Source organism: Lacerta agilis, chromosome 5, assembly GCF_009819535.1.
Source record: "Lacerta agilis isolate rLacAgi1 chromosome 5, rLacAgi1.pri, whole genome shotgun sequence".
NCBI lineage: Eukaryota > Metazoa > Chordata > Lepidosauria > Squamata > Lacertidae > Lacerta > Lacerta agilis.
The window spans coordinates 48,303,907-48,330,471 of NC_046316.1; the positions used below are offsets into that span (position 1 = coordinate 48,303,907).

The window sequence follows — 26,565 nt, forward strand, 5'->3', positions numbered from 1 at the left end:
GGCAACTCACTATAGAATAACTACAGACAACTACATACAGCTTTTGCAAAGTTACCACAGGTACTGACAATAATTACATTGCTGTACTATTTCAACATATAGTTTCCAGCTTAGTAATCAAAGCTCAACAGCAAATTACAAGCTATCTAAACTAAAATAGGACCAGTTTATACAAGTTATTGTAAACAACAATCAAGCACTGTGATTCTATTTTGCAAAAAAGTCAGAAAGTTCATCTTTATTTTGTGGCATTTTTCTTCCAAGCGTTCTGCATTGCACTTTGCAAAAGAAAACAGACCCTTTTGTTTTCACTTGCATATGTCTGTGCTGCATGAAAGCTCTTTATGTTTCACTTCCTATTAAAAATAAGTCAAAATATGATACATTCCTTTGAGGAGATATTAGTTAAGCCTGATGGTTATGAATGAATCAAACTTGCTTCCAGTATGGCACTCATAGAAATATGAATTGCACACCACTAATATAAATCCAGAAGTTGTTTCTTTAACATCATAAAGTTGAGCATAATAAAAATAATAAATTAAGTATGGTGTTTCATTTTCTTAAAGCTTATCTAGTGCCCCAAGTACAGGTAAACTTACCTGGAAGTAGCTTCTACTGAAATCATTAGTAGTTACTTCCAGGTTAATGAGCTTAGTACTAAGGTACAAGAAAGATATACTTATTAATTCAAGAAAGAGGAACAAATATTTCCCTATTTAATCACAACCTCATGAGATGTCAGTTGAAAATATTCAATAGCAAAATACATGCCCAAGACCATCATTAGTATATCAGTACACATCCTCTTTAAAAGAAAAATGTTTTCAACACTTTTATTCCTTTCTTTAGACATCGTCTTTTCAAGATGATGTTGTATTCTCAATTTCTCCATATAGTTAACTTTGTATATTTTCTTTTATGAACTGAAGTAACACTAGCCTTTATAGAAGCTGAGAATACTAATATAAAAGAAGTCTCATTCTTTGTTATGCAGAGCAACATCCTAATCCAGACAGTGAAAAGAACAGTATTCAAAAATTGCTCTGAATTCCTTTTTTCTATTATTCCAGAAAAGTGACCCCACAAATTTACCCAAGCTGAGTAAACATTCAATATGGTTTAAGCAGCATAATGTTATAACAGTCAATAAAAAAGAATTAAAGTATATTGATATGGGTATATAAAAATGCAGATGCATTTTGTAATCTGTTTGGCAAAAGACTGTATTCATTTCTACTAGATAATTCAGGGTGAGGTGGAAGATGCATATAATGCAAACCATATTATTATTATACCTGAAGGAGCGTCTCCACCCCCATCATTCAGCCCGGACACTGAGATCCAGCGCCGAGGGCCTTCTGTCGGTTCCCTCACTGCGAGAAGCAAAACTACAGGGAACCAGGCAGAGGGCCTTCTCGGTAGTGGCGCCCGCCCTGTGGAACACCCTCCCATCACAGGTCAGGGAAATAAACAACTACCTGACATTCAGAAAAAACCTGAAGGCAGCCCTTTTTAGGGAAGTTTTTAATGTTTGATATTTTTGTATTTGATTTCTGTTGGAAGCCGCCCAGAGTGGCTGGGGAAATCCAGCCAGATGGGCGGGGTATAAATAATAAATATTATTATTATTATTATTATTATTATTATTCTTTTCGTTGGGTTTACCGGCTTAAAAACAACAATTAGATAATCAAATGCTGTCTTCTCCAACAGTATCAGGAAACTTCATATTTCTTACTTCTAGTCTTACAAAGGGCTTACAAGTTATATTTAAAGGAAGGAATTACCATATAAGCAAAGTGAACAAATCTGTCCCATGGGGATTTTTCAAGAGTTTATTCATATTTTGTTATGCAGGTCTTTTTACCACAGCTTAGCTTGAGGAGTGGTATGAGCCATCTTTTCTATTCATTTTTAACCACATTTATGGTTTATGAAACACTGAAATTATATGCTATGCCATCAAATTTGCCAAGCCAGAATATAGTGTTTAGAAACTGCATGACTGATATATTACACCCTGCACTAAATGCATTCATATTTTTGAAAAAAAATGATAGCTTGCAATATAATGCTAATTCAAATAGACATTTTTGTTTTGCTAAATACCTAGACATATCTGAATAGAAAGTTGAATTATTACTCCAAAAGCTTTTTTACTTCAGCTTCTCATAGTTTTTATCATTGCAGTGGCCATGCATTTCCAGTGTGATATTAATTCATTACCTCAAAGAAAATGTTCTAGTTCTGCTTTGTGTGGCTTTTTTAATATTTGAAGATGCATATAAGCATTTTCCAGTTTTAAATATCTTTCCTATATTGCTTACTCCTTGTTAGTCAAAAACAAGATTTCAGTCACCTCCTCCAACTTACAAGCACACTAAACAAAGATAAAGAGAAAAAGCTTATAAAATCAGAAAGTGATACCATTTGCAACCGAAGTATGACCTGTAATTGCATCTTATTAGAACACAAACACTCAAAATCTCTTGCATTTTCTGAAGAAACATTACATTATTTCCTGATGGCTAATTTATGTTTATCTTTTAGTGCTTGAACGTGAACACAAGACACTCTGGGAATTGCAGATGCATGTCCTGTAGAAAAATATAACTAATTCAAACAACATTTTGGAACTGGAATGGGGGGAAAACCAGGAACAGGTCTTTTAGACAAGAGCTATTGGTAATCTGTCTGAGGGTTCACATAGGAGAATGGTGTTTAATTTCCCCCCTAAATATTTCAGCAACCAAAACTCAGTCGGTCATTCATTTAAAGTGTTCTCCAGCAGTATTTGGTTTAGCATTCTAAACTGAAGGTGGTCTGCATGTTGAACTTAGCACTGTGCGGGTTATAGTCTTTGTTTGCAGTCTTAACTGGGGATTGCACCTTAGCTACCGTAGTTCAAGCGTAAAAATACTTTGTCTGCAGCACTATATGCTGCTGCCAGAGACCCTCTAAATCCTTGAACCAACTGTGTCCTCTGGTGTCACAGAAGATAATGCCAATTTATTGCAATCTGTGGCTTTTTTAACTGATTAAAATTAAGCCGTAAACATGTGACAATGGAATTAGCACATTTAGAGAGTCTCTTTTCCCACATCCCATTTTGCGCCAGTGTGGCTGATCCCTGCAACTCTACGCGGGTGCAATTTTAATGACTTAGCTGGGTTTTGATGTTCTTAGAAAAAGCAGCGCTTGGTGTTTGTGGAGAAGGTAGATATGGAAGCTGAGAAGCTGTGATTGGAGACACAGTGACATCGTCTCTGTTTTTCGATAGGATCGGTGTCATTTTCCTCCCAACGATAAGACACCTCACTGACAGAGCCCGATTAGGGGAAATTTTATAATAAAATTCACTTCTGTAGAATGAGGGTGGAGTGATAAACATTTCAGCCTCAGGGTAGAACGCAAAAAGATGCTCATTCTATTTATTTATTTCTGAGGGGGGTGTACTTCTACCAACTGTTATCCCTCTTAAAGTCATTGTGTCTGTTAATATTGATGAGCAAAAAAGAATTCTACTGAAAACATCTGATTTGTAAGATAAAACCTTATGAATAAAAAAAGATCCTTTAATATGGTTACAATAGTGAAAGTACTTCACTATACTTTATAACATTTTAAGAACAGTTGTGTGTGTGTGTGTGTGTGTGTGTGTGTGTGTGTGGAGAGTGTCATGGAAATCAAGAATAAAAGGAAAGCTAAGGTTAGACTAGCTTATTTTCCAATGTGCACTTATGCTTCCCTTTTGCTTAGAAAGCTAAAAAGCTGCAAAATAAACAGGGAAAAACAGATGCTTGTGGCCCTCTAATGCTTGAAGATGTACTAATGCTCCAAGGAAGAACATAAAACAAATATTGATTTTCTTTTTTTATTACTAAAACATCTTTGCTTCTGTGTTTGGATAGTTCACAGAGGCTACCGTTAACCTGGCCTCTAGTGTCATGAGTGGTGCATTTTTGTATATTAATAGGCATTGGCCATTGTGTCTAGAAGTTATTTCACATAGAGGAGTTTGAACTCAGTGAATAAAACACTCAGAAGACAAAAAATGAGAGCTAATTTGCCTCCTTCCAGAAATGAAAATTACATCTTGATCCTTTTTGAACTTAGGGGGGCAGGGAGAGAGAGAGGGAGAGAGTTCTGTAACATACAATATACTCTAAAGGCTAGTAATACAAAGTAATTTTTTACTAATTTTCATCAACTTTAAAACAAATCAAACACCAGATCTAATTGACAGAATATGTATCTAGCATGGGGTATTCATATTAATCATGCAAGCTCTATATGACCACATACATATAGAGCCATCTGAAGGCTGTATGCTATATTGTATTTCAGTGGCAAAGGATATATCACAAACAATCCTGTGCATATTTACTCAGAATAAAGTCCCAAGTGGAACTGTCTCCCACAAGGGAATTGCATGGGATTGAAGCGTGAGGCCCCAGATTCCGCTTTCCCAGAGAAAAATCAGTTTGCAAATAATGCAGAAATGAGTGCAGAACTTGTGCTATATTCTACTATATTTCTGGAAGTGGCTTGTCTGTTGGGTGAAAGTTCAAACATAATGCGGAAATTAACAGTTAGGGACTGTACTATAGAGTTCAGGCATGGCTTGTTTGTCCCCACCTCTTTTCAAATATTTTTATTCATTTAATTTATATGTCGCTTCATGTTTCAAGAGCCATCAGCTCCCATAAACTATTTTTACAGATGTAAAATACATGTTTTCACTTAGCAGAATCTAATATGCTATTTTAAAAGGAATTTATATTCTATTATATGGTATTTTTCTCACATTATGAAATGACATATTCAGTTCTTATAAAATGCCATATCTACTTCAGTTTAAAAATAAAAACTGAAAAATTTCATAAGCAAACTTCAAGAACCAAAATAAATTCATGATTTATACTTATTCACAGTTTGGAAAAATTATTCAATAACATTTTAATAAGTTTTTCTACGTATTTTACGATTTCTAATCTGCACCACATTTTAAGCACGAAATTATATCTTCTGCTATATTAACCAGCCTGCAATATTACTATTACTATAATCAATATTACTATTGATGATTACCACTTATTGATACCCCTCATTCAGATGTAATAAAATATTGTAGTAGTAAAACCTACTACAATGCAAAGTCATAAGGCAACAAGATTACAGAGCCACTTAGAAGCAAAACCAGGCAGGGGAAAAGCAGGGATTATCAGTAAAAGGCAAACCTAGTCCTAAGGAAAGTTTTCATTTAGCCTTAGGTGTTGGAAACTTTTAAAAATAACTTAGTGGTTTCAGTATGTGAAATACCTTGAAGAAAAATATCACCATTTCATGAATTGTCAATTGTTTTTGATTTATTCCAAGTGCCAGATTGCACACAGCTAGCCAAGGAAGAATGGTGGAAAATTCAAGTCTGTGAATACACTTATGAAAATCCAATAAGCTTAAAGGTGTCAGATGCCTGCTACTACTTCCTCTCCACCCCACATCCCCAGCTAATTACTCAAGAACAGCCATCAGAAGAAAAACCAACTGCTTAATACCAGCATGCAGGCAGGAAAAAATGTGCATCATGTATTTCATACTTCGCCAAAAGAACTAGGACATAGGATCTTTTACTGTAATACAACTGAATGGTACAACATAATAGCAAACTGAATAATTACAGAATTTACATTCTGATACATGTTTGGAAACAAATATTGTAAAAATGTTGTGATTCAGCAAAGTCAATAGTGCCCACCCAAATAGTTTTCACAGCCAGGAGCCTCCTGCACAAACCACTGTTTAAGATTCTCCAGCTTAGAAGGGGTGGAGCATAATAATAGTGAATGAAATGCCTGAGATATTTGTGTACAGTTCTGGATTGCAACCAATGTGCTTATGGAAAGGGATGCAAGGTCTTTAGAAACTTGTTAGCACAGGGTGTAAGAATTGCTCTCTAGGGCTGCCCAAAGACAAAAGGGGGAAATCTTCAAAGCAAAGAGACAGGATAAGCAACACCAACATATGTAGTGAGGTACAAGACAGATGCATGTGCCTTTGTGTCACTATAATATATTTATCTAGCTAAAATACAGTCTCCATTACCATTCCTCAGAAGGGAAGTGTCTGAGTGGTTAGTGGAAAAATTGATATAGTGGGATGAAGAATAGCTGGTAAAGAGATAATCCACTGTGGCTATGTAGTTCAGTAGCACTTTAGCTCCAGTCTTCATTGGGTGGTGAGTATAAGGCGACAGAAGAAAAGGATGGGCTTCTGTTGTTTGCATTTGATGTATGAGGGAGACATGGGGAGCGCAAAACCACAGATGTGAAGAACAAAAGCCCAGACCCCCCCCCCGTATATCTTTTACTAACTAGATGATGAAGACTACAGCGGAAATACTGCAGAACGTTTGAAAGATCATGTTCTATTTCTCTAATGCTTCCTGTTAATAAGAAATGCAAATACCTGCGTTTTACTACTTATCCCACACCCAAAAATGTAACTCCAGATTCTCAGTCACAGTTCATAAGTGACCTTTCCTTAAAACGAATCTTCCAAGATTATTGACTATAAACACTCAGTGAAACCTTCACCGTGCAATCACTGGGGGCAGCAGGAGTGGGGGGAGCTCAAGGGATACCTCTATTTAATAAACACACATCTGTAAAGATTAAAAAAATGCATGCATGCTTTCGTTTGACATAATTGAATAATTTTGAACATAAGAATCATACCTAAGTTGATTGTGGATCAGAGTATGACGGTTATGGGAACATTTCAGCGCCCATAGGCACAGTAAGACTCAAAGTCCCTGTAGGCTTCAAAGAAACACTTTTCCCCCCTTCTAGAACTCTTTGCTTTCTAGTAAAGCTGCAACCACAATGTTCTCTCTTAATGCCACCATAAAAAATCAAAACACTTTAAAAACAAATTGATGTACTCTTTAATATAGTCATCACATCATCACAGGACCCTTGCACCCTGCATGGTAACAACCATGGGGATGCAAGCCACATCTCTCTTTGTTGCCTGCTCCAATGCTCAAAAAGGCAGAGAAGGAGGGAGAGGGCGAGGGAGACTGACAGACTGACTCTCAATTGAGATATTGGCATCTTTGATTGACAAGTTCTAATCAGCTTATCTCCACACTAATAAAGTTAATAGCCTGTGGAGCTGGTATATGCTCAGGACAGAGTGAACTTTTAGTACCAAAGCCTTAAGAGCTGAAACTAAGACTCCGCTCATCCAGGCTAGCTTAAATCAGTTCCTAATGGGCTCTTTCAATGTAATCAATCTGAAAAAATGGAAGTCTGCAGCCACTTGACTTTTTTCCTGGAGGCGTTGTTGGAGATTTAGGAAAGACCACAGCAATGTGCTATTTATCTACAGTGAGAGCGAGTGTTAAGTTGCAGATTTCTGAACCCTTCTCGACTTCACATTGTATCAGTTTCAAAGGAGTTACTGTACACATGTCATTTCTCTCTGCGGGTGTTTTGTGGGAAATTTCACCTGTGAACCTCCTGCTTGCAGTGATGAAACTTGGATATAAAATCCCCTGTACAAGACAGCACAATTAAAGATCACCAAGAACATAATTTTAAATCAACAAATAAAGTTTGTACTCCACCACCAGCAGCAAGTCTAAGAGATAGAAACAACTGTGCAAATCTCAAGATAATTTTTAAAGAAGTTCAAAAGGCAGGAATCCCAATAAAACAAACATGAAAACTGAGACAAAAGTCCACTGAGATCTCATGGACAGACTGCTAGAGCTGGGTTTGAGTGATCAGGATTTAAATACCAGGCTCACAGAGGTACTGGGGGTTCAGCTGTAAAAAAGAATATGGTTTCATGTGAATGTACCTGTATGAGCCTGTTATGTGTGTTAATGTTAATTGCTCACAAGCCATGATTTGTTTGAGGTCAACAAACTAGGATATGATACCAGTTTGAAACTGGGTTGCAAATTGTAGCATGCTAACTGTGGTTTGCTCTTATATTTGAATTCACAGTCCACAAAAAGTCATGGTTAGAGCCTGTTACCTGCCTCAAAAAGTTCTGGCACCATGGAGATAGAATGGGCCTACAAAAACAGAGTGATGAGCAGATGGCAGAGAGGAGCAGAAGCTCAAAACAATGTCAGGCTACGGTACATCTGGAAACTCACAGTGTAATTAAAGGCAGGTGTGTCCAGCAGGTTAAGCACAAGATGAACCTCTTTGCTATCTTTTGCTGATTCTGAGTGAACCAAGGGAGGCCACAGTTCCTCTGAAACAGACTACAGCCCTTTCATACTTTGAAAAGGTTAGAAGTGGACTGCTCTAAACATGGTTATCATGCTACTGTGTATCTCCCAGCTGCAGAGCAGCACTGGTTATTTCCTAACACTGACTTGGTGTGTTTGCCATGGAAGAATTTCTAAACATGGGGGTATGACTTGGGCCAGCTGGGAAAAAAAGTAACTTTGGCCACATTCATTGTCTCGTAAGAATAGAGCTATTAAGCTAGAGAATTTAAATTAAAGTAGGCTGGGTTGCGTGGCAGCCATTAAAATGAACCTTCTGCCCAAATTCTTATATCTCTTCCTGACCCTATTTATCTTTATCTTTATATTTATATTTGATCAGTGGCTCAACAAATGGCAGAGACTCCTTAATGGATTTATGAATAAAGGGAAGCATAGCCTTTGAAACAATGGTAGTCTGGGAATGTCAAATCTAAAATTCTACTATGATAGCTTCTAACTCAAGCAGCCGATTCATACCAACAGATGCTCGAAGGTCATCCCATGAGTCTAGCTAGAACTTCAACTTTATAATTGTGTCAAAATCTATGTAAGATTACTCTATTTGTGAATACCACCAGCAATGGCTTGGTGTTGCTGTTTATTTTGAAAAAAAAAACTTTTTTTAAAAAAAACCTATGGTGTGGATTCTTAATTATTGTTAACAAAGCCACAGTTTCACCTTGTGTGTGAACCCAGCCAGAATAACATTGAGATAGTCAAAAGGAGAGATGATGAATAAATGCAAAATCATTAAAATATATTTAGCATAATTATAATAATAACTATCAGAATTTTGGGGTTATGCAAATTTACCATAGAATGTGCATCAATTATTTTTTTATTTTAAAAATACATTGTAATATGGGAACTGATAAGAAAGACTGAATACATATCTAAATGAGTTGCATGTATTGCATAAGCATCAGCTGAATAAATATATTTTTAGTAATTCAAGACAAGTTTGGGTTGAAGTCACTCTTCATCGTTATATAAAACTTTCGTGTGTGTGTGTGTGAGAGAGAGAGAGAGAATAATGTTGCCTCACTAACATTTTAAGATTTTTTGAAGATGTGTCAACAGGCACCTAGACAGATATGATCTGATAAACATTCTAAACTTGAATTGTCAAACTTTTGACGAACTGTAAATTCACATGACAATTGGTCACATAACAGCAGATCAAAATTCATATCATGTCATTTTGGCTTCAAAATGAGCCAGCATTGTAAAATCGCCACACAAACTGGATTCAACTTATGGCATGCCACTGCAAGCACACAAATATGTAACTATTTTAATCCATGCTGGAAATAGCCTCCTGTGCCCAAAGGTGGCTGCTCTCCACAGGCAGAGATCCACACAATCGGCCCTTTCAAGTAGTAGCACATAGCTAGTTAAGAGTTAAGTCAATATTTTTGGTCTTCATTCTTTTCATTCTTATTCACTCATAAATCCATTCCATCCCACTTCCACATTTATAGCCATAATTAAATATGTATTTTTATTTGCAACTTTTGGATTTCTGGACATCATTTCTTTTAAAATATGCACTTTAAAAACTATGTTGATATACTGTTGGATAACTAAATTCTTATTCATACATCATCCAGATGCTCATCAGTTTGATTCCTATTAGAATAAGCAAAGATCATGCACCACTAATTTAGATGGTCGTGTGAATTGGGCTAATATAGCTCTTGAAAGGCAACTAAAGAAACTCAAATTATGTGGACCAGGGCTGGTCTTCTAACTCAGTGTTTTTCAACCACTGTTCCGCGGCACACTAGTGTGCCGCGAGATGTTGCCTGGTGTGCCGTGGGAAAAATTGTGTTTATTTGATTCCTATTCAAGAGAATTACTTTATATATAGTCAATATAGGCACAGAGTTAATTTTTTTTAACATTTTCTAATGGTGGTGTGCCTTGTGATTTTTTTCATAAAACAAGTGTGCCCTTGCCCAAAAAAGGTTGAAAAACACTGTTCTAACTGATAGGTAACTGAAGGTAGGCGTGACCAATAACCATTGTGTAGGCAAGTATATTGCATATATTATGCCTAGTATTCCAATCTTTAAAAGATGTTAACAAAGATTGAAAAGAAACAGTAAAGGAAATAAAAGTGATTCCAGAGAAGAAGCAACTTACTTATCAAAAAACTAGTAAAGAATTGAGAATTTTAGTTTACATAAAACACAACTTGGAAGAGGTTCCCCATGAACTTCTGCAAAGATTTTGGGGCAATCACAGCTGACTCCCTAGGAAGAGACTTCAGGAGCTGCCAACAGCCATACTTACTTTCACTCTTTTTATTATTATTTTTCCACCAACAGGTTATGATAACAGGTTAGCTTATGCAAAGAAAGACAATTTAATCAAGTTGTATTAGTTCATCCATTCTTCACCTTCCTCACCAGCAGCTGTTTGATCAATGAATAGCCGACTAATTTCCTGATTTCTCCCACCCCCAGAGAATGGCAATTTCCATCCAAATTATTAATCAAAACAATTCAACCATTCCTCCCACCCTCATCAAAAGAACTTTTTCTTTCTTTCAAATTAGTTGTTAAAATATCTAAGTGATTTGACAAAGAACTATTTCACATGCCAACTTTAGTGTCAGGTCCACTCAGTGTTCAAACACATGCCTTATATCCAAAAGGTCCCAGGGTCAATTTCCCCATTCTCCATGTAGGGGGTAAGAAATTATCCTATCTGAAAACCTGGAGAGCTGCTGCTACCATGATAGAAGCTCCATATAAGGAAGCTTAGGCTCACTATTCTTTCGTCCCTCCAAGTTTTCAAGTCAGGGAAGGTCATGAGGGTCACAACTGATTAATGTCATTTAAGTAGCACATTGCACTGAAGTTAAATGGCTTTTACCATGTCAATGAGAACAAAGCAAGAAGACAACAACCCACTCATTTTTACACCTTCTTTTAGTAACACTTCCTATAGTCTTATGCTGTTTTAACTGCTGCTGTTTTTTAAAGTTTTTTAAAAAAATGATATTCTTTATTGTAGATGATTTTTCATGTTTCATAGAAAGTCAACATGGGTGAATGGACATTTCAGTCCAGTCCTAGTTGGACACTGTAACCACTGCCCTACACAGTCTCTATTGGGTGGCGTACAAATGCTAAAAATAAGATTTGCATGAGAGAGAGAGAGAGAGAGAGAGAGAGAGAGAGAGATTATAGTTAGTATTTGAACAGGAACTTGAAGCTGCTGTGGGAGAAAAAGCCTTAGGAAATGAATTTGGGAACTAGAAACAGCCCACATTAAAAAGGCATGCCACTTTTAATACCTGCTCTGGATTGTGACCATTGATTCCTTATTCTGTGGCGCAGGCATAGGCAAACTCGACCCTACAGATGTTTTGGGACTACAACTCCCATCATCCCTGACCACTGGTTCTGTTAGCTAGGGATGATGGTAGCTGCAGTCCCAAAACATCTGGAGGGCCGAGTTTGCCTATGCCTGCTGTAAAGCTTCAACAGCTAAACTAGAGAATAGCCATGAACTTCCTGACTCATCCAGTTAGCACATAAGAGGCCTAGCACTATGTGCAAGAGCAGGAAGGACAGCCTGAGGCTTTGCTTGTACACGTGCTCCCCACTCCTCATCCCATGTAGCTGGAAGAAAAAATTAAATTCACACTTCCAAATCCCACTTCTCACTCACTTGTTGTGTCATATGAACCAGATATCAAACCAGCTTCATTACCAATGCTTGAAGTTGGCTTACTCCGAAGCCAACCAGTTTGTTTTAAACCACAGTTGGTTTAAAAAACATAGCAAGCCAGGATTAGTGAAGAGGTAACAAAACGGTAGCAAACTCCTCTGGGCTACCATTCACTTGGGCTCCATTCTGCTTATACATGTATTGCTAAACCAAGGGAAGGTGTGTTCCATTTGAATGCAGGTGACGTGGTTGCCAGTTTTGGTCCTTTCTTCACAAATGTGAATGCTGAGCTTTTAAGCAGCATAGGAGTCAACTACGGTATATCAGACCTTTGTAAGCACGCAAGGTACAGGATCTGCACAAGATGGTGGCAGGATTCCCATTAGCTAATATATTGTATTTATCTTAAGTATGGCTCCTTCTCCCAAATTCTTGCAATGTGTTTGACTAGAACTTTTAATAAAATAATATAAGAGGAACTTTGAGCAATATTTTTATTCAGAATGTGGTTTTATGTGATAATTATGTGATAATTCTTTTTATACAAAATCCACTCTACTGCTATCACTCAATATAATCTTCACTGCTGTACATCTGAAGATAATGTTGCAATAAACTTAATTTACACAGCTTATTTTTCACTAATCTCCTAGTGCAGAAGAAGGAAGTGAGTACTAAATTGCACATTATAAACTATGACCCAAAAGGTACTGCTCATTTCTAGTTCAGTGAAACTTCACATCCATGTTTTATTATTCACATCTTTGAGAAAATTAATTGACTGGATTTTCCCTTCAAGAAGGAATGCAAAGGCGAAAGTGCCACTAATAATCTAAATTCTGAAGTAATTTCAAAAGTCTCTGAAGCATGTCATCCTTTCCAGTACCATTGCTGTCAACATAAATACCTGACCTATAAAGCAAGCAAACCAATACCTTTATAAAGCCAGCTACTCTTGGTGAAATAGAATACAAACCTACAAACCCAACAAGGATCTTCTTGAAGCAGCAATGAAAAGTACAAATGTACTTAAGCAATAAATTAAAGTGGTGTAAGCCTGACCTTGAATGCTAATTAGTTTCAGACTGAAAACAAATTATTTCAATGACTTTAAGATATAGAAAGTGTAATGGAAGCCATGTAGCTTTGCTCCTCTATCTCGAAAAGTTGAATATATTGTTCAACTTAGCATGAAGAGACTGGGAGTGGGGATGATCATTGTTAAAGGTGGACTATACCAGGGTACATTTTTCCTTCCTTCTTGGAGTAAGTGACCTTCAAAAGAAGAAACCTGTTCATCAACAGGAAATGCCTCGGTCCTGTATACCTGAAGGAGCGTCTCCACCCCCATCATTCAGCCCGGACACTGAGATCCAGCACCGAGGGCCTTCTGTCGGTTCCCTCACTGCGAGAAGCAAAGCTACAGGGAACCAGACAGAGGGCCTTCTCGGTAGTGGCGCCCGCCCTGTGGAACGCCCTCCCATCAGGGGTAAGAGAGATAAACAACTACCTGTCATTTAGAAAATACCTGAAGGCAGCCCTGTTTAGGGAAGTTTTTAATTTGTGACTTTGTATTGTATTTTGATATTTGTTGGAGGCTGCCCAGAGTGGCTGGGGAGACCTGGCCAGATGGGCGGGGTATAAATAAATAAATTATTATTATTATTATTATTATTATTATTATTATTATTATTATTACCATCCTTTCTCTGTTTTTCATCTGCATTTATATAGCCAACCCGTAAAAGTTAAAGCAAAATTTCCCTATGACAAAATATGGAAGCCCAGATATTTAGGTGTCTACTGTACCTTATTTGCTGCCATTGCAGTACAATATTCTTGATGGGCCATAAAGACAACTAGGCAGCCTTTTTTGCCATTGACGTTTATTTGTTCAAGAATGGCCACCTTTAGGCAGTGCTTTTTTCAAAAACAATTTTTTAACTAGGCAGTCTTGATCACAACTGGTTTCTACATTTATCACATCCAGCATAGAGATAGTAGTTGGATGTCCTGCATTTTATAGACACTAAAATCGGTTCTAAGGCCACTAGGTACTTTTTCACAATACGAATACAGTGTCCATGGTGGGAGTGGCAAAACAGCAAGCAAGCTGGGATAAGATGTTAGCGAGTGTTCAATCATCCAAAAAAGTTGAAGAATTACAGAGCTAAAACCCTAGTGATGATTCTCCCACTCTCCACTTCATTAAGCATTCCAGTTTCTGACCTCACCCAACTCTCCATCTAAGCTTGTCAAATGTGCCAAGCAGAAAGCTGGGCAGGAGTATGGAGAAGCAGAATTTGGTACCAGACCGTGTAAGATTACCCTTGCTTGGCCTCTGTAATATGTGTGGAACTAATGGGTAGGGCTTGCTCTCCTTTCTCAACCCGGTCCAAGAGCAATAATCATTTCCTGCCTTTTGCATCTGCTTGTTTGCTAAAGAGGTTGGTGTAAGAAATCAGTGTCTATGAAAAACCAACCTACATGGTGGAATTTAACAACACAATGTTTGAGATTTCTTAGTGTCATGTTAACAGATGAAAGGAATATTGTATAAAAGCAAAGTCTGTTCCCCCAAGACCCTTCACACAAGTTTATTACTTTATAAAGCAGAATCATTTTTGTTTGTCTTGTGTGCCAGTTAGAGTCTATCAAACAGGAAGTGGGATTAAGATTATATCTATCTGGAAATTAGCACTTTTGAAAACAACTCTCACTGAAATTGACAGCATTTGCTTCCAAGTAGCTGACTTTAGCATCAGCATATAAATCATTTATCAGAATTTAGAATTGAAATAGCAAACTGATAAATGTTGTTCGGGCATTTGAATACTGGAATAAATTTTAACATACATCAAGACATGCATGATTTAACATTTATGTTTGCATGTAACAAAACTAGACACAGCACTAAAACCAACCTAAGTTATTGCAATTAAATACAATTTGAATCACAACATTCCCTTCAAACTTCTGTATAGTAACATCTTCATTTACACACCTGCCATTGTTATATAAACATATAAAAATCTACCGTTCAATAATGATTTAAATAATTGTTTCCAGTTAGTTCAGGATTAGCTCACTCATCAATTACAGTTTTATGAAGAAATATACTGAAATATACTTTGTTCTAAATGATATCAGAGAGAAAGTAACCGAATTCCCCTTAAAGAAGGAAAACACCACAGTGCTATAGAACTGGTATTATTTCCATGCTAGGGGAAACATGTTCTTCTCTTCTCTTGTTCCATATTATGCAATACAAATCTCTCTTCAACCCTTCTTGCAACTGGAATTGAAACGTTTTGACATTATACTCTCTAGGTGGTAAAAAAAATGATGTTAAAAACAGATATAAATAGGGTGATAATGAAGAACAAAATGTGTAGCATTTCATTGCAGTTATATTTTGCAAATTAACAAGCAGTATTGACTTCCTTTGAGGTCAATAACAGCATTTATCGATCTGAAAAGTTAATACTGACTGAGGTCAATATTAGATCTCAAGGGTCAACAATTCTGGATACTAGGGTCTATTTTGTATCCATACATAACTGTGACATAGGTAAAAAGAGGGCACATTTAATCTTCATAGATCTTTTAAAAACACTGGATTTTCATATGATACAAAAATAATAGAAGGTGCAAAAGTAAAAATACTATGTTGGGTCTATTTCCTAACATTTTTTAAAGGAAGCTTTGTATTACTAAGCCAGAGATATACTTTCTAAACTGAAACATGTATTTTTGTATTTCAAATAAACTGAAACATGTATTTTTGTATTTCAGATGCATCATAGAACCAGGATTGTCTACAGCTCCATGTTGTATATATTTGGAGATAAGCCTGGTTTACTGCCATGCTTGTTTGTTGATTTATATCCTCACTTCCTTCCATTATGAAACTCGAGGAAGGGAATATAGGATTCCAAGATGTGTTCCATCCAAGTAGTGACCTGACTGAATGCTACTTCGCTTCAGCAGATGGCAAAATCATGTTCCTTTATATCAAACCTTACAACAGGAGTGGGTAACTTCAGATCTGGGCAATCACATGCAGCCCTTGAGGCATCTCAAGTCCTTCACTGGTCCTGTTCCATCCAGTTGTGGATGTTTAAAAGCCTCTGGCTTTTGCGTTGCTGGAATGTTGACTACTGTACAAAGAAAGAGTCACATCCATTGCTCTGTCCACTTGCCTTCAGCCCTGCACACCATTGGCATGCAGACCTTGGAAGGCTGCTCATGATGCACTGATTTCCAACTGGTGGTCTGTGGACCTCAGGGGATCTGAACAACCCACTCAGGGGGTCCATGGCACACACCCATCAATTGTCCGAGACATCCCATTTGGGGAGGAGGCATGCTCTCATGTGACAGCATGGTGCCCAAAAATGTGTGAGATCTTGGCACCCAAAAACATGCATTTTGGGGTGCCATACTCTCTCATGGGTCACGTGACTTGCATAGGAAGAGGCATATCCTGGTATTGCGTTGGGACATGTTAGAGGGTATGGTGGCACCATTCACATAACAAAAACCACCACAGAGATATCAACATTTTCAAGAGTAGGGGGTCCATGTCTTGGCTTTTGAGAAACAGGGGGTCTGTAGTATTTAGCTAATTGGGAACCACTGCCATGATGGAATGTAGTATTTGGGCTAAAAACACCTCCAACCCTGTCCTAGGTGGTTAAATATGTGGGACAGTTCTTTATTCTCTGGAAAATACCCATAAAATATGCACAGTTTAAATAAACATTAACAGTAAGATGTTTACAACTACAGGAGTTGGAAATATTTGAAAAACCTTCTTTTGATTTTAATATGCTAAAACAAATATTGTGATAGCCATCTTCAAGTGTTAGTTGGAACCACATTAATGGAAGTGGCCGGATCTTAATCTCTTGGTCACCATAGGCACATGCATGGCTTCCCAGAGATTTTCTCAGAGGTAGGAAAACATGGCACAATATGTGGTCATTGTCATGGACTGAGATTCTTTTTTTAAAAGTGGGATTTATAGTAGTCATGCCTATGAATGAGTATTGATAGCTAAATATGACCTCCATGCCCAGAAACTGCATGGCAGTTTTTGGAAGGAAAGCAAACAGCAGGGGAGGGATATTGCTATCATAACAGAAATTGCAAATTGTACCACATGGCCCTTGGCAAGATCCAGCAGGAATCCATTTTATTCATTCTTTATTGATGTTCTTTCTTGCCTACAAACTTCCCTTGCACTTTCACAAGTTTAAGAATTAGTGTGGAGATTTTGTGTGAGAGGTTTGATTTTAAGTGGTATTTTTAGGAGGTGGGGAGGTGAGTAGAGAGAATAGCCCTGCAGCCCTGTGAAGAAGCTTGTGCAACAAACTTTCAGGGGGGGGGGGGAAACATGGTTGCACACAGGATAGTATGTGCATGTCTAGATGATGGTTCATTTCAACTATTACTATAAAATTAAATATCTGCACTAGATAGACAAGATTATACCAGGAAAAACAAGGAAGATGTGACCAGAAACACTATAATATGTTACATCAAGGCTATATTATTCTCAAACATCAATTTTCTTGCGCAGTTCAGAAACAGGAGGGTTTTTTCATTGTTCTTTATTCATTAGGTACATAAGTAAGTATAACTTGAGATCTTCGAGTCTCCAAATGCAAAAGCATAACAAAGTACAGCACTTGAATGATGATCCATCATGACACAAGAATGCTTTTGAACCAGGCTTCACTTGGAAAAGGATGTGTTCCTATACAAATAATTTTTTAATGCTAAACTTTGTTCTTTTGTGCAAATGGAGGAAAACATTGTTAGCCCAACAGGAAATAGAGGTTAAAGGCTTCAAACATGAAGAACAAAAAAGCAAAATGTATTTCCCCCCACTAACCTAAGCCAGTCAAGTTTTCCACTTGATCTAAGTGGTACACAAAGTCCTAGTCCAACAAGAACTCATGCTGTGAATGTTCTGTGTACTCACCTAAGAAAATACATAAACACCAAGTAAAAGAAGAATTCCTCAATATTAAAAGTCTGACTCAAAAGAAAACATGAAGCTGATTTATTTTTTTAAGAAAGTAAAGTGCAATGCAACAGGGTCATGGGTTTGGTATCATAAAGTAAATTGGAATGTTGTATTCTACTACCTGCTTTGACTGCTCACAATCTTTTTCTGTCATACAAATGCCAAAGAATGGATAAATATATCCCAAATTTCAATCTCAAAAGTTGGTCAAACCAAATTCAAAACGTATTACAAGATGTACTATGAACATTTAAAAAAGATAACCAGATCTTTCCTCTCTGGTGTACCAAAAGAATTTAGAGTTGTAAATTCAGGCTGGTATTTTTTTTTTAAAAAAACTATATTTTTAAGTATTCAGTATCAATAATACTAACAAAATCGTTTAGATGTTCCAACAGCCAACTTACAGATCAAATATGCCCAAAGTAGTATTGACAGCATTTGCACATAAGACTAAGCCATACCATAGTGTTATGCCCACAGCAAATTGAGCCTATGCAAAACCTGGACTTCTTTGCTCCTCTCCTGCCTGTCCTGCCCCCATCCCATGTGGACAGGAAGAATAAACGAGGATTCAGCAGCACTTCAAATGATTTCTGTTTTCACCAGGAATCATGTCTGAAAATGACAACCCAGGAACTGGCTAAAGTAAAATAAGTTGAAAATGCACCTGGCTTTCTCTCCCCCCCCCCCCTATTACAGCTGCATGGAAGAAGAGGAAAGTATGCAAGCCTGAGGCTTGCGCACATAAAGCTAAAGCACGACTAGTGTTCTGTGCGGATGTGCCCATTGTATCACACACTTTAAACTATTGTAATAGAGAGCTACTATTAAATAAAACTTTTAAAAGTTGACTTTTTAAGTCTGATGATCGCAATGTTTTTCCTTGTTATTTCAAATTATTTCTTAGGATATTTTTTTCCATGGAGGAATATGCATGACAAGCATTTAGTAATCCAAAATGTAATAATTAAATTCCTTGGCTGAAGTCCAGATATATATGAGAGCTTGAGGGGCAAGTTTGGTGTGTATTTGCAGCGGAAAATGTGTGTTAAAACAGTTGCCGAAACTGTTAGCCCAGCAGGAATTTGTAAGGTTGTTTGCATAACCAAAGTATCCCACCTCTCCTTGTCACTGCAACCCCCTGAACTTTCCCCAAATATCCAGATACGCTTTGGGGAACATTCCAGAAAACTGCAGGTAATAAGCGGGAACAATTCCCAAAAATAATTCTAGGCACCTCTGTGAGTGGAGCAATGTTTTCCCACTCTCACAAGCTTTACACTTCTTAAAGTACCTGTAAGGTTGTTCAGTGATTGCTCATGAGTAACCAGCCAGACTCCGAGGTTCCTGAACTAAGTTTCTTTATTGTGCAGATATATACAGTGCAGCAACAAAAGTACGCCTAGCTCATCCTTCGCCAGAGTCCGGGAATGACCCCTTCCGGTTCTTTGCCCAGCATAAAAGCCGCGGGATGTGGAACCCCCGCCTACCCCCTCTGCGTCTTTCCCCCCTGCGCAAGTGGGGAGACGGAAGAGGTGCCTCCTGTCCAGCCTCTGCTTGGTGCGAGGGCTCTCCTTCCCTGTCAGAGCCCTGACTTCTACCTCCCGGCCCCATCTCTCCCTCCCCACTAGAGGGATCACTGTCTTCCTGACTGGAGGAAGATGAATTGCTAAGCAGTTGAGGAGGGGGCTCGCGATACCGAAAAAGCCCTGGCAACTCTTCGCCTCGAGGTGGGGGCAGCCCTCTGGCAGTACCCCTACTCTGCCATAAGCAAACGGAGAAGGAAACGTAGAGATCCCAAAGGAACAAAAATATGAGCCAATGCCTACTAACTAAAACACTGAAGGTGCTCCCTTCTCAAAAAATAGAAGAAAGGAAAGATAAAACTCTTATTCATTTGTGGGCTGGTTAAGACAATGTTGCCTTAAGCAAATTTTATCCCTCACTTTCTAATGCATTTCTCTGTCACTTTCCTTACTGCTAAAAACCAACTCTTTGGAGGAAGCAGAGTTGTTGCACAAGGTCTCCCAACCAACTGTAATTGTGCAATTCAGAGTTTGCCAGTACAGACAGTCCTCATTTTGCATGGGAGTTCTGTTCCAGACCCCAGCGCATGTTGGTGGAATGTGCATAAGCCCGCACTGACCCTACTCTGCCCCCTTTCATGATGTCTTTATGGTGCTTTGGGACTAGCTCTGGGTTCGACGCTGTGCGTGTGTGCACAATTGTGTGTCATTCAGACATGCATAAATCGGTCATTGCCTGTAATGTGATCCCACTTGAAAATTTTGACAGTCTGTAAGCACCCATAGATCACTAAATAAAAGAAACTCGCAGCATAATCCCATTTGTATACTCAAAAGTGAGTCTTATTGAGCTCGATAGGGTTTACTCCCAGTTAAGTAAATGAATAGAGGATAGCAGTCTAAATTGCCCCTACCAAATAGGCTGGTATGAAACAGTGTTATTCTACTTTTCTTATTACACGAGAAGGCAAAGAGAGAGAGAGAGAAAGGTATCACTTATACCCATCTCATATTGTGCTGCTATGGATTAAAAGGAAGCTGACATATGTCATCTAGAACTTGACAATATGCATTTCTGAAACAAACTGGCTTTAAAATAAAACAGTAGCAGAGAAACATGGGTACAAACAGTAAAATATCTAACCTAGAATGGGAAATAGAACATTTTTAAAAAACTGACAGTGCCTGGCAGCTGCCTAACGACTGTTCTCCATGCAAAAAAATTTGGATTAAGATTTTAGCAGAGATATCCCTTCTTTGGCATATCAAAGAAATACCCAAGGAAGAAATATCAGAATGTACCCCAATCTCAGAGGTCCCGTTTCACTAATGAAATGCTTCCTATATAGTATTCACACATGCATGCATGAATAATTCATTACAGATGAATCAAACAGGAATTAAGTGCAAATATAGGAGTAGCTTCCAAGGACTAGGCAATTGAAATATGGGCCCAGATTTTCAATACTCAAATTGTGTTACTGTGTGTTAAGCTGAACAGCAAGTATATGGAAGTTTAAGCGGCATTAACAACCTTCTGAAAATGCAGGCTCAGGTGTGTAACTACTATTAGAATGCCATAATGTTTGAGCCCTCATTAGCAAACACTATGAAAGTCAACACAAAATGGCTTGGTTCACCCTTCCCCATGTTAATAATATCTTTCACCAAGCTTCCCAATTAAGTCCCACTTGAAAAGGGTATAGCTAAGTACTGGGGATTTCTTTCCAAAATTTAGATTTAGTTAATGGCATTGTTTAAATACTGTTGTTGTTGTTTAGTCGTTTAATCGTGTCCGACTCTTCGTGACCCCATGGATACTACATTACTAATGAAATACACTGACCAGTTATAGGAAGTGCATAAAAAAATGTCTTTCCTCTGCTCCAACAGCTTATGAGTAGGACACATAGGATATAACAAGGGTTGTCCATCTTTAGGGCCTGTGAGCACACTTGGATTTTTCAGAGCATGCTGTGGGCACTTCTCTACTCCCTCAGAGTCAGAAGCCATATGCACAAATACTTAAACTTAAATAAACATAATTGCCCATGTGTTGTTGCTTTGGTGTTCTCTAATGTTGGCATGACAGTGGTGGGCCTTCACTGGGAAAGAACTTTAACATTCAAAGCTGAAACCCTATTGTACCACAAGAAATGTTAGCTTGTAATGGAGCTAACTAATTAATGTTTCAAATGAGTTGTCGCATACAGAGGCTTCCACAGAGTACCGCTCTTTCAAAAAGTACTGCTTTTTGAACTAACCTCACAAAGCAGCTTACATAAAAATATTAAAACTATATAATAAAACAGCAAAGACAAGCCCAAAATGGGTGTGCTGAGACTTGTCTCAAGAGGGTTCTTGAGAAGCCCTGTGGTGGCAGTCAAGGGCGGAACAGCCACCTCAGTTAGAATAAAGGTAAAGGGACCATTAGGTCCAGTTACGAACGACTGGGGTTGCGGCGCTCATCTCGCTTTATTGGCCGAGGGAGCCGGCGTACAGCTTCCGTGTCATGTGGCCAGCATGACTAAGCCGCTTCTGGCGAACCAGAACAGCACACGGAAACGCCGTTTACCTTCCCTCTTGAGCGATACCTATTTATCTACTTGCACTTTGACATGCTTTCAAACTGCTAGGTTGGCAGGAGCAGGGACCAAGCAATGGGAACTCACCCCATCGCGGGGATTCGAACCGCTGACCTTCTGATCGGCAAGCCCTAGGCTTAGACCACAGAGCCACCCGCGTCCCGTCCAGTTGGAATACTGGGAGCTAAATAGTGAACAGCTCACCAAGTTGCTTTGCCTTTTCCTTCTCTTCCCATTCCACATAGGGCAAAGACAGTCCTTTAGTTAAACCCTCTGGTAGGATTTGGGGATGGGAGAAGCCACCTCTGCTGGGATACTAGGAACCAGATTGTGGGCTGCTCATCCATTCTTACTAAGTAAACTTCCAGCAGTAACCAGGAACTATCTATTCTACAGCAGTCCTATTGATATGAATAAGTGCAACAAACAAGCTTTGATAAAGCTTCAGCTGCTGTACTTTCCAAATCTTAGCACAGCTATACTCCTTACAGAAAAATCCCAAGCATGTTTACCTGGAAGTAGGTCCTACTTTGTTCATTGAGACTCAACCCCTTACTAGGGTGTTTAGGACTGCAGCCTTAATCTGTGGAGGGTTAATGTGTTGAGGATCTTGCCTTAAGAACATAGGTGTTTGAACTTGCTGACCTTTGCATCCTTTTATCATCGAGGTTTTCTATTAAAACATGATAATGCAACAGACATCTTGAGATGCCTATTTCTACTGGAATCTGTGCACACAGAAACAATGCTCCCATCACAGACAAAGAATGCTCTGGCACTTCAGAGACTAATTGGTTTCTTGTGTTATGAGATTTTGTAGGTAGAAGTCATGCATTGTAGATTTTTTAAATTAAAAAAAAAATACATATAATGCTATGCGGAATTAGCAAACATTAACTAAGAATTTGCCATGGGAGAGCACCATCAGTGCAGTTTACAGATCCGGCATGAAAACGCTTTTCTGAAACTTGGATGCCTTTAAAGTGCATTTAGACAAATACATGAAGGGTAAGGCTAGCAATATCTGCTAATCCTGATGACTATGTTCTACTTCCACTGTTGTACCCAGTATGCTTCTGAATAGCAGCTCCTGGAAACCACAGGGAGGGAGAATGCTGATGAACTCAGATCTTGCTTAAGGGTTTTCCATGGGCATCACTGTGGTTTGAGGAAAGGTTCATGCGGCAAGTTCCAAATATCTCATAAGCCTGCTTTGCAGTAACTCAGAGCAGGGCTGTTAGTGCAGCCATTCTGTTCTGTGGAGTAACATTTCTGTTGAGATATGGCAGGCACACATTACCTTCACTTTCTGGATGCAATCAACAGCATATTGGTTCCAATACTAACCTTGCGGGCCACACCATTGATCAATGCCCGGTCTTTAAATACTTGGGCATTACTTTTCATCACAGATGATCTTGGACAGCCCACTTAAACACGACCATTCTGGCCGCTTGCCAGACCTTGGATGCTTTGGTGAAATTCTTCTTCGCAAAAGGGGGGCAGCTGGTGGTGCCAATCAGAAAGATCTACCTCAGTAAAATACCCCCAATGTTGCAATACGGGGTGGAAATATGGGGATGGAACTTGAATATCCTCCAACGACTAGAATGAGTATTGATAACGATTAGAGTCTCTGCAAAACCTACTGGCAAGAAAGATCTTGGGCCTCCCCAACGGGACAATGGCAGCCCAACTGAGAATGGAACTGGGTCTACCATCCATCGTAGCAAGAGCCCATATCAGGATAATTACCTACTACAAATTGCTTGCTGAAACTCCAAACTCTCTATTAGCTAAACAAACCTTCTTAGCCTTTATCGGCAGTAGCACCTGGTCAAAGGGCAAGGAGAACATCTGCGATCGCTACTCCCTTCCAGACTTCGCGGCCCTATCCTCATGGGACAAAGACAAAATTCGTGACTGGATTATTGCTAAGGACACTGCCCTCAATCTAGAACTATCTAACGCGGCCAGACTCTCCATGTGGTTTCCTCACGTGAAGGTAGTTAGATCTCTGGCCCACTATCTGAGTGATCTGATAAATCCTACGCTAAGAAGGGCCTTCACACTAGCCATCCCCACAGCATTCTTACAGGGTGTATTTTCCAATATTCCTCTGGAACTTTGACTCTGTCCATGCAACAAGGGAAAGATAGAGGACCTTATTCATTTTTTCTTCTACTGCCCAATATATGTCTCAGTAAGACCCAGGCTTTTCCTTTTAATCCCACCGATCATTGCCTGGGACGATGACCGCATGAAATACTTACTGGCAGATGCCAACCCACTGATAGCACGTGGAGTGGCCATCTACATATTACAGGCCCTGAAACTCAGGGTCACCTTTTTGGCTAACTTACCTCAGCCCTAGTCCTATGTAACTTCCTGACATAGACACAGTCAACATGCCCTGTTGTTGCTCTTTATCTCATCTGTATTACTCAGCATGATTTTACACTTAATGTTTTAACTGTATTCGTAGTATTCTATGTATAATCACGACAGGTCACTGCCTGGTCTCTCACAATGTGCTACGGGCATATGGCTAATGCAATAAATAAATTGTTGTTGTTCTTGTTGTTGGTTCCAATACACTTTCCCAGCTAGGTAAATGGGTCTTTGCAATAAGTGTCTATTGTTTTACTTATGTTTCGGCTGCTTATTTAACAATGTATCCTATGGTTGTCAAACTTCAGGCCTGATAGTTTTATAATGCTAAGAACTTAGTAGCATGCTGGATCAGACCAAAGAACCATCTGTTTCAGCTTCCTGTTCTCACAGTGGCCAACCACTTGGGCACTGAAGCCACAAGAAAAACCTGAGATCAACAGCACTCATCTCACTTGCAATTTCTAGCAACTGGTTTTCAGAGGCGTACTGCCTCTGACAGTGGAGGCAGAACATAGCTATCATGGCTAGTAGACACTGATAGCCTTACCCTTCATGAATTTGCCCAGTCATCTTTTAAAGCCACCCAGGTAGATGGCCATCACTGCCTGTTGTAGCAGTGAATTCCACAGTGCTGTCTGAAGAAAAGCATTCTTTTGTTTGTCCTGAATTTATCTTTTCCTGTTCACCTTTTCTGAGGTGAGGAAAACAGAACTATACATGAAACAAAATAGGAAATTCTTTCCAGTAGCACCTTAGAGACCAACTGAGTTTGTTCTTGGTATGAGCTTTCGTGTGCATGCACACTTCTTCAAAGCTCATACCAAGAACAAACTCAGTTGGTCTCTAAGGTGCTACTGGAAAGAATTTCCTATTTTGTTTCCTATTTTGTTTCGACTATGGCAGACCAACACGGCTACCCACCTGTAACTAGAACTATACATGGTATTTCAAGTCTGGTAGCACCATAAATTTGTCTTTGGTGGGGCGTCAAAAGTTTTTTTGAAAGTCCAAGTGCTTTAACTGGCAGAATGGTGAATTTTGCACCGCAGAGACTCACGTTGACTAAAATCTGGCTACTGAAAGTGTTACGAACATATGTCATACCATAATCCAGAAGGAATGCATATGCATCTGGTATGTGGTACAGCCATCTGCTACCACCAAGCGATCTGTCACATCCACCACTGGTTGAGAAGCAGCACTGTCATTGGTGCTGATTTTGGGCAATAGCACACCGATCTGGGGAAAGATCTCACTCAAAATGGAAGCGATCTTGCCCAAAATCGGCACCATTGGTAGTGGCACAGACAGCGTGGCTGGCAGGGCAGGCTTGGCCCCAATAGATGTGTCACCTGGCAGGCTATTACCACTTGAAGCAGTGGCCTCACCCTGCCTAATGGTTGGGCCAGCTCTGGATACAGGTACGGTAGACACTGGAAGCAAGTGTCACTGTTCCAGCACTGTACACATGGGGGACTTTAAAGCACTTTAAGTTATCAGAGATGCTTTGTAATTTCCTATGAAAAAGTGAGAAGGAAACAGGTTGTATTGTTGTCAAAATACACAGTAATTTTGCACTAAGTCTGTAATGAAAAGGCACCACAGTTAATGCTGATCTCTAAAGTGTTATATAGGCCTCTCTGGGATGGTATAACATCAGGTTAAGTTGGTCTCTTTGCATCCCAGCATTTGCTTCACTTTTAAGTACATAATACATGAAATGCTACAAGACTTTGGGTAAACTTTTCCATATAAAGATACTGGAAATTTGACAGCTGTGCTTCCTCTGAAACATAAAATACATGTTCAAAGCTACTGACTGAGTTATCAATAATAATCAAACCTTTCAGGACTGAACTCTTTCCCTATTTATTTGCTACAGTTTCTAAGTAGTTCAATTGCAGAAAAAACAGCAGAATGATGACTGGGGAAACTGGTTATGCAAAAGGTTGAACAGGAAACCTTATAAAATTCAGAGGTTGTCTTTATCTAATATAAATTATAAATTTATTAAAATGTTAATTTTAGGTACACAACTAAAAGCAAAAG

General features: G+C 38.8%; 1 protein-coding gene across 4 annotated transcripts in view; it reads right to left on the bottom strand.

Annotated features, from left to right (window-relative positions):
- Positions 1-26,565, bottom strand: part of VTI1A (vesicle transport through interaction with t-SNAREs 1A) — a 235,080-nt gene that overhangs the window by 148,729 nt on the left and 59,786 nt on the right. The window lies entirely within an intron of this gene.